The sequence below is a fragment of the Botryllus schlosseri genome, chromosome 8 (assembly GCF_051294905.1).
Source record: "Botryllus schlosseri isolate E-star chromosome 8, Bs_hap1, whole genome shotgun sequence".
In the NCBI taxonomy this organism is placed as follows: domain Eukaryota; kingdom Metazoa; phylum Chordata; class Ascidiacea; order Stolidobranchia; family Styelidae; genus Botryllus; species Botryllus schlosseri.
Window position 1 is genome coordinate 4,352,980 of NC_137243.1, and position 10,048 is coordinate 4,363,027.

Genomic DNA, 10,048 nt, shown 5'->3' on the forward strand with positions numbered 1-10,048 from the left:
ATAATAACGATTTTGACGTTTTCTTGAATACTCAAGCACCACCGATTGCTATTGCTTTGCATCTCACGCAGCATCAATCAATCAATCAATCATGTTTATTAATATTTTCATCGTTTCAAAACATCACAAGACTGCGATACAATGAAAAGATAGGAGAGTGTCGAAACAACTTGGAGTAGCCATTAAGATCAGACACCCACCTTAGCCTAGGCGAAGTAAATAAGAGGCATGCACACTGAATGAAAAGTAATGCAGAGAATATAAGACGCAAGCGACAAAATGAGGTGGCATGTGGCGGGGAGCGAGGTCGATGTTATTTCGTGGTCCGGTAATCCTGAAGACTGGCTAGTATTCAAGAACGTGTCACACATATTCTAAAATTTCATCATGGAGATAGGGTGTTAATGGTGACGTTGTTTATCGGCATAGGACTGGGCGTGTTGCAGGCAATCAAAACTTCGACAATGTCGCAGACTAGATAAGCAACGTCTTCTGCAGAATCCGAAAGTTCACCAGTTCGTCGGTCCCCAGACAAAGGTCTCCTTTGTCCTGAATGTGAATATATTCTTCGACGATTTACAACGAGATGGGTAACATCCGATGGCCCTAAAATGAATGACCGAGCATATTAACAACAAAAGAGGCTATATTATTTGGTAGAGTGATTGCATCTTTATCGGAACTGTAAATGGGAAATGGCATGAATACTCATTGTAAACACGAAAACTTGTTTCGGCGAACGGTGCCATGATAATACTGTGGCTAGATAACGCATACACGCAGTCCTCACGTTATCAAACAATTCAATTGGCTCTTCATCTGATATATCCATCGCAAACATTAAGAATCAGTATCTGGCAATATGTAAATAATGCTTGATATACAAATGCATTCTTCCTCTTCGTCCTAAAATCGAAATTGTTCGGTGAATGCAGGTAGTTACATTCTTCTATGGTTAATAACCGCAATGAGAAATGTACAAAAATCAAGTAGTAACAGATAATATCAGACAACTCCAAATAGAATGACCAGCAATAGCAACAACATAAGGGTACACAACAGTTGGAGATGGTATATGATCAGTACTGACGTACGGTATCATTACTCGTTGTAAAAACAACAAATTTACAATATTTTGGCGATCGATGCCTTCACATTATTGCTAATTAACGCATTATTATAATCAATACTTTCATTACAAAACAATTCCATAAGCTCTTCATCTGATATATCCATCGTAAATAGTAAAGATCTATCTCCGGCCGTAGGCAAATAATACCGAGTTGTATGAAACTGCTTCGATGTACCTTACCACCACTAGGTGCTGCTGCCCCGCCATAGTTAACAATGGAGTGTAACGACTATCTTATAAAGCAGGGGTGGGCAACATACGGCCCGCGGGCCGGATCCGGCCCGTGAAGGGATTTTGTCCGGCCCGCGGACAGTTTTCTGTCTTACATGATAATGTGGCCCGCGGCCCCAGTATTCAAAGATTCCCTGCTACTTGCGTAAACGTCAAATTTTAGTGACTGTATGTTATTATACACATGTATGCGCACTGCGCAGTGAGCGAGGGTGGTGCTTACTCGTAAGTTAGTCGAAGCGAGAAGACTTGCATTATCGGCATTTACGATGTACTCAACCCTAATGTCATTTGTGGTAATGATGGTGTTTGTCGACTACAATGGTCATTTACACTAGGCCGATATTTCATATTTTTGATTCCGTAACCGTCGACTTGTAGCACGACACACTTCTAGGCTTTTGTAAGACATCGCTTATGCCAGGGGTCGCCAACTCGAAACGGGTCGCGGGCCACTTTCAAATTTTGTAGAGGCCGCGGGCCGCATGAATTCAATATCGAGATAAAATAGGCCACACAGTTGAACAACCACGCTATATCTCGTCACCTACTAAACCAGGGTGGCGAACCTGCGGCCGTAGAAGGGAAATTTGTGGACAAGTAATTCAATTAGTACCGTATGTGCGGGCGGCCGTCGACATGCAATTTGAATTTACAAATTGAGTCTCGATTTTTTGAGAGATCCTAATCAATCTTGAAATTTTCTTCGCGCTGCGCGCGATTCAATGTGACTTCGTTTATCGATTTTAATATAGTGGCGCCCTTTGCAATCATAGCCCCACAGTACAGACGTGAACAGCAGAGGAAAATGATGCGCCTAATATAGAAATACCAACTCGGAGTCTTGTACTCCTCACTATACGGACAATCTTGATGGTAGGTCAAGAAATAATAGCATGCAACCAAGTGACTAATTATAATTGGCCCACCCGAAGATGCATCATCATTAATATATTGTCCTAAATTTTCGAAAAACACACCCTCCATCAAATCTACAGTTGAATCTGATGACATCGGATGAGAAATAATATGAAAAATATTATTATTTGTGACGAAATTCATAGGTGAATCGGAAAATATTTTCGCGCTTCGCGCGATTATGTACCGCCCATAACATAACCATGACCCAGCACCAGTGACCACTCGCGAAGTCGGTGCGTATAGTAAGCCTATGTGATTAAATGGATAAGTCCGGAGTTCACCGGAAAAGGACATGGACACTATAACATGTGTATTTGGCGTCCAGATAGTTCATTACGACTATGCCCTGGAATGTGGCCGTAGGCTACATGAGTAGTCGAAATGCGGCCGTGAATGGCAAAAAGGTTGGTCATACCAGTGTTGGGATCAAGTCACTACCTTCGAGTCACGAGTCATTTCGAGTCATTGCACATTTTGACTCGAGTCAAGTCAAGTCAATCGATTTTCAAAGGTGACTCGAGTCAAGTCAAGTCACTCGATTTTTTGAGGTGACTCGAGTCAAGTCGAGTCAAGTCAAGTCAAGTCACGAGTCAAGTCACACTTCAAGTCAAGTTGCCTTTTCGAAGTACGAGGCATGATTACGTCATTGCAATTTGCTAGCTGTCTGATATACAGATTGAGTGGTCATTAATCCCGCACCGATAAACGAGTTAAATGTACTTGCAAGATGACGCTGTATCGCTCACATATACGTAGAACTGTTAAACTATACGTATTTGCATAGCCTCAGCTTATAGTTACCAGCCAAAATAGAGAATAGACAAAAGAATTGATTAGATGCAACACATTACCCATTTACAAATTGATGATACAATTCGAGCCTGCGCCAATGGTTGAGAACTATATAAACTGTATTCGATTTCAATAAGACAAGAGGTTTGGTTAAGGTATGAGCAGAGAACAGAAATAGACATTTCGCTATTTTATTACTTTAGTACTCGAGTTACGGCAACGTAAGCTGTAAGCTTCGATCACTTCGTTTGCAGTCAATTTATTTGTGAGAGAACAGTCGAGACTCAGTGAAACGCACAATATTTGAATGATTATTCGCTCTCACGGGTTACACCAGCGTTTCGAGAACAATCCGAATATATGCAAGATTTTTATCCACACCGATTAGGCTACTTGATGACTGGAAATTGACTCGTGAATTTTGGTCCGAGTCACGAGTCAATCCACATTTCTAAAACGCCGAGTCAAGTCAAGTCAAGTCATTTTAGCAAAGTGACTCGAGTCAAATCAAGTCATGCGCAAAAGGTGACTCGAGTCTGACTCGAGTCAAGTCATGACTCGAGTCATCCCAACACTGGGTCATACCTGTACTAAACCCTAATGAAGAGATATATTGGTGAATTTGTAGTACCGGGCTTATCGAACGGCTTGAAATCTTAATTAGGGATTGCACCGTGGTGATCGATCAGAGAGAAGCAAACATAGTGGTGCCTGTATGACAATACTGTTCTCAAATCCACATTGTCTTCGTCATTATTGGCGAGAAATGGCTTTGAAGTTACATTGCTGTCGTTAAAATACATTCATTAAATACGATTTTTTCCTTGTATATGTGGATAAATGGGCGAACAATGTATCGATTCAGCAATCCGGCCCGCCAAGTATTTAATTTTCCTATATCCGGCCCGCCGACTGGAGAAGTTGCCCGCCCCTGTTATAAAGGCTATGGTAAAACCACGAGGGCTGAGCTGGAAAGTTTACCTTTTATTTTTTAGTCAACCGACCACGACGTGGGAAAATTTTACCATTTTTGCAAGATTTTCCTCAGTTGTCTCCGGTATTCTAAGTTTGAAAATTTTGAAAAAGTGTCCTCCTTTCCGATTCCAAAATATGGTAACCCTAAGTGATAGGCCTATTTAGGATTGAAATTATTCGAAAATCCAGGTTAGAATCTAAATATTAGTGCAGTGTCGCAAATAATATTTCCTACGAAATTTTTTTAATCAGTTATAAGTTCAAATTCAACGGCATTTTCATATCATTCTCGATATCCAGAAACTGATGATACGTTGGATACGTGCTCTGAAGTTGTAGTTCCTGGTCTCCACTTTATGTCACGTGTACGGCGGTAAGCGATTTCTTCATCTTCACTTAGCAGGTTGGCGTCCACTTGACAGGTTCGGATCCGCTAGTGAACGACAGTGCAATAATTGGTGCACAATGAACTTTCATCGCAGGTTAATGAGGTGAGCCGTCATATTGAAGTTTAATATATATATTGATATGCTCTTATTAGAGAATGCTTTACGCGTTTCGCCGTAGTCACATATACTTGGCATGCTTCTTGGTACATCGATCGTCGCGCGTCCGATGATTACCGATATATTTGCTACTCTTGAATGACACCATGATGTATACACTAACATTCTGAGGACGTCTGCGAAGTGCTGTTATAACGTTCGTTGGTCATTTATATCTTATTACTTATTGCTTTCAATCAACATTTACAGTACTGTAATTAATAATTACAGTACTGTAAATGTTGATTGGAATCGCTGGCCTTTTTGCCTGATATATCAGGTGAGCAGCTATGATTTTCCAAGTTGAAGGAATTTAATAAAAAATAATTGAAAAATAAAACATAGTGTGAGCACAGGACACCGATTCCATACAGGGTAATTATTACAATTTCTGACACTCTGACAGCAATTGACCTGTATGGAATCGGTGTCCTGTGCTCACACTGTTTTATTTTTCAATTATTTTTTATTAAATTATTTCCACTTGAAAAATCATCGCTGCTCACCTGATATATCAGGCAAAAAGGCCAGCGATTCCAATCAGGGCAATTGATACATTTTCTGACTGTCATGTTATCAGACTGCTGGGATCATTTCTGAGAATTCAATCGAAGAATCTTCATCAGTGAATGAATGAATGAGAATGAAGCATGCTATGAAGAATTGAACTATAACGAAAATTCGTATGGTGAGATTTTTCTTCAAAAAAGCTAATATATGATCATAATAACACGTGCACAGTGCTATCTTGTCCATTGATGACTATTATATTTGCTACTCTTGAGTGGTGCGATGATGTGAAAACGTTTTCTGAGGATAGTTGCAACCGAGTAAGCTACTCGAAAACTGAGATGGAATTCAAAGTTGAGCATCCTATTCTATCAACTTTTTTTTTTGCAGAGGGGGAAAGTCGAAAGAAGGTTGTGATCCGTACGGGTAATTATATGTTCTTTTAATAGCATATCAACCGACTATGGACGAGTTGTAACCTGTAATTTTGATATTTTGTCCATTGATGACTATTATATTTGCTACTCTTGAGTGGTGCGATGATGTGAAAACGTTTTCTGAGGATAGTTGCAACCGAGTAAGCTACTCGAAAACTGAGATGGAATTCAAAGTTGAGCATCCTATTCTATCAACTTTTTTTTTTGCAGAGTGGGAAAGTCGAAAGAAGGTTGTGATCCGTACGGGTAATTATCTGTTCTTTTGATAGCATATCAAGCGACTATGGACGAGTTGTAACCTGTAATTTTGATATTGTGTCCGATGATGACGATTATATTTGCTACTCTTGAATAGAATGATGTGAAACATTGGCCTGAGGACGCATTACTTGGAATGATATGGCATAAAAGAAATTTGATTTCACACAAATACTGAGGTTTTCCTGGTATCTGTTCAGTGCTTCATCGAAGATCTTCAAGCAGGACAACATGGAAACAGAGATAGGAGATGCACGTCACGTGACGACAGTTTGTGCGAGTGCGGCCACAAACATCTCGAAGAAACTGTACAAATTTATTGAATGAATCCTAAAAATCCAGTTACTGCAACGTTTTGATTGAACTATGTCTGAATAAATCTCACTATGATTTTAAAAAGTTTTAAAGTCGGACTGTGTCGAGACCACTGTGCCTGTTCGATGCGAATGTGATCAGACTCGTTGACCTCCAAGGTTGTATTGATCATAGCTATCTGATACCGAATACTGTGCAGTGTGCATTGGGGTTATGACTTGAAAAAAAAATTTGCCTGTGGCAGAAATTAATGAACATATAAGTTGATAAAATTACGATCGCTTTGTTCAAATCGAGAAAAAATGTACCGTACGAACCAACTCTGATTTTCGACACTGGTCCAAATACAGAAAAAATTTACCATTCAAATGTATTATATGGTAAAAATTTAATCTTCATGTATATGTCCTTTTGCACTTCTGGTAAAGTTCATCCATCAATTTGGCTGGGTTTCTGCTATTCTTTTAGTGCCAGGCAGTGTTGTGATGACTCGAGTCACTTTGCTCAAATGACTTGACTCGCCATATCAGAAATGTGAATTGACTCGGAGCAAAATTCGCGAGTCATTGTCAAGTAATCGGTGTCGATTAGAATCACTGTATCTTGCGTATGTTCGGATTGTTCGCAAAATGCTGGTGTAATCCGTGAGAGCGACCGATAACTCGATGATCGTGCGATTTACTGAGCCTCCATTGTTCTCTCGCAAATAAATTGACCACAAACGAAATGGTCGAAGTATACTGTGTCGTAAACTAGTATACTCAAGTAATTTGATAGCAAAATGTATATTTCTGCTCTCTGTTCTCACCAAAATTTCAGATTATTTTTCAATTTGAGGGGTAGCCTCCCCTCTTGACCAAACCTCTGGTTTTATTGAAATTGAATTCGAAGATAGTTGATATGCTCCTCAACCATTGTCGCGGGCTCGAACTGTACCATATCAATATGTAAAGGGGTAATGTATTGCATCTTATTGATTCGTTTCTCCATTTTGGCTGGCAACTGAAACTGCAATTACTTCCGTAGTTCAACGATTCTTCGTATATGTGAGCAACACAGCGCCTTGCTGCGACTGTATATATTGGTTCAGGATCCATGACCACTCAATCTGCGTTTCAGACAGGTAGCAAAATGCAATGACGTAATGATGCCTCGTACTCCGAAAAGGCAACTTCACTTGAATTGTGACTTAATCCCAACACTGGTGCCAGGTACATCTACAACGGAAATATCCGACTTCCGGTGGAATAATAAGGCACTGTATAGCTGCGGGACATTCGAGTGCCAAGATAGCAGCAAATAACTCTTTGGTATACCCTAGAGCCCGACCGATATTGGATTTTTCGGTCGATACCGATATCTGACACCTTGACCGATAACCCCAATACATTCAGCCGATATTCAAAAGAAATTGGATATGAATAAGCACATCTTCAAAGTTTCAGAGCATTTGTTTGAACATGAACATCTTTACAGCCATTGTTATTCTTGAACATGAAATAAACTAGAAAGGCTACATCTGGACACTTGTTGAGTGTAAGTTATGTGAAATATATCAACATTCTCAGTCGAGCGGTCAAAGATTATAGTTTTCTGGCTTCCTACCGCCATGTTGTGACGTCACGAAAATTGCCGATAATTTTTCAGCTTCAGTGGCCGGTATCGATAATTATTTCGAAGTGTGCTGATATCGTCCCGATATTATCGGCGAACCGATGATCGTGATCGGTCGGGCTTCAGTATATTCCATCTATTGACATATGGTTAGAATACTAGGCTTCCTGACACGCATTTGCGATTATTAAGCATGATTGTTTTTAAATTTTTGTTGTAATGACTCGACTCGAGTCACGATTTTCTGATGACTTGACTTGAGTCATTTTCTCAAAATACGGAAATGATCCGAGTCAATATGTGTATTGACTCGACTTGGACTCGAGTCGTTGGGCATGACTCGAACCAAAGTCATATGACTCAGACGGCCAAGACCGACATTTCATTGTAATTTCGAAGAATAGTAAAGTAACCACAACGTTGGCATTTCGTTTATTGGTACTGGTACTTGAAAATGAGACCAGAAGCTGCCAAAAGTGAAGAAAATTAGTCTATTATAAATGCGAACCATTCGATATCACCAGGGTTATAGAAAGTGGGTTTAACAAGACTTTAGCTGGAAACTGAGCAGTCAACACAATGACTTGGACTCGGACTCGAGTCAGAATACCATGACTCGGACTCGACCCTCTGCTCGATGACTTGGACTCGGACTTGACTCTGTGGTGAATTGAAAATGACTCGACTTGACTCGAGTCAAAACTATAAAAGTGAGATTGACTTGTGACTTGGTTACAACCCTGCTCATTATCCGAATTATGTTATTTCTGTGATGTTTACCAACTGAAACCTTTGAAAATGCGTGGGTCTTGAGATCAGGCTATACTACATAAGCAAAAAACTAACATGATATGACCAACGTATCATCGTGGTCATATACGGAAATACATTACGAAAAAGTTCTGCCAAGTCGCTGCAAAAATTTTAAAAAAGTAGTACGCATTTTATCTTGAGACTTCATCGCGAGCCGCACAAACGGTATACCGGGCCGCCTGCAAGACGTTGATTTTCCACCCCGCCTTATTTCTTTCCATTCGGTGGCATGATTCCTCTTTCCATCGCCTATAGGCCTATAGGCCCAGGTGGGTGTCTGATTTGAAAGATTTAGGCCAAATAGTTTGTTTGGGGCAGATTTTAGTTAATTTGAACATTCTTTCGCGCTCCGCACGATTTACCTTGACGTGATTAGGCCTACTTGATTTTTGGAAACCCAACAAAGTATATACGGCAATCTAATATCGTATAAAACCGTTTGGATGCTTTAGCCTAGGAGTGTACAGGTGTAGGCTATACTGTGCAGCCTGTAGCATCGCGAATAGTTTATATGAACCATCATTTTGGCGATGGGCATTTTCACGTTAGGATACACACGTTTCGGGCAAAATGCGACTGCTGCGTGCGCTGTATGCGTTGCCAAAATGATTGGCGGCGATGAAACATTGAAATATAACAACCACCGCATGTTGGCCAAAACGTTCGTCATTGATATGTTGTGGTTTACATGCGTTGTATGTGCACCGTGACCTGCGAGAGGCACCGGTGGGGGGAGAACGTGAAAGCGGCCGCGATAGCTTGTCCAGGCGCCGAAATCAGGGATATATAGAGTTCTAGAATTCCCTGGTCGAAATGACCGGCGGGAATAGTCCCGCGCCCGCAGCTTGAGCCGCACGTCTCAAATGACATCCACACAAATAATGAGTCCCGTGTCGGAATGAGAATTTGAAATTGCGTGATCGTCTCACGAGCAATGACAAACCTTTGCCGCTATACCGCGATGTTTGAAGCTTTGCAGACAAATCTTTTATCAGACCAAGTTAATGGTGACATGAAACCAGAGGTGGTCAGTAACGAAGTACTTCTACCTTTTCGAAGTACTCAAGTAGTTTCCCTCTACTTCTGGTACTTACTCAAGTAGATCTGATTTTCGCTACTTCTACTTCTACTCCGTAATATTTTGTGATCTACTTACTTACTTTTCGCTATTTTCCGTTTGTCAAGTAGAAGTAGTTCAATCTTCCAATCAGGAAGATAGCCTGAGGAATTTCGGGGCTGTTTTCTCGGAGCATCAACATTTAATTTTCGTAAAAGTTGAGCAAAGTCCAGAATTTTCGTCGCGCGCAGTGGATACGGACTTACCAGTATGATTTCACGACAGTATTGATGAATACAATTTAGGTAGCGGGTTGGCGTGATTCCGTTCACACAGGGATATCTAAAACTAGATATCCCTGCGTTCACACCACATTGTCGCCTTCGCCCATATGAAATAATTCATCACAGTATACATGGCTCATCATATCGTTTGAAACTGATGTTTC

The 10,048-nt window shown here is 40.6% G+C and overlaps 1 long non-coding RNA gene across 5 annotated transcripts; it reads left to right on the forward strand.

The window, feature by feature from the left end:
• Nucleotides 1-4,030: 4,030 nt before the first annotated feature.
• On the forward strand, nt 4,031-6,180 carry LOC145445557 (uncharacterized). 5 transcript variants are annotated; one of them, XR_013917080.1, is made up of 4 exons: nt 4,033-4,542; nt 5,141-5,284; nt 5,754-5,789; nt 6,002-6,180. It is a non-coding gene; the product is annotated as an uncharacterized LOC145445557 (long non-coding RNA). The 5 variants fall into 5 exon arrangements; XR_013917079.1 differs by having other exon boundaries at nt 4,166-4,542; nt 5,177-5,284; XR_013917078.1 differs by having other exon boundaries at nt 4,175-4,542; nt 5,123-5,284.
• The last annotated feature ends 3,868 nt before the right edge of the window (nt 6,181-10,048 follow it).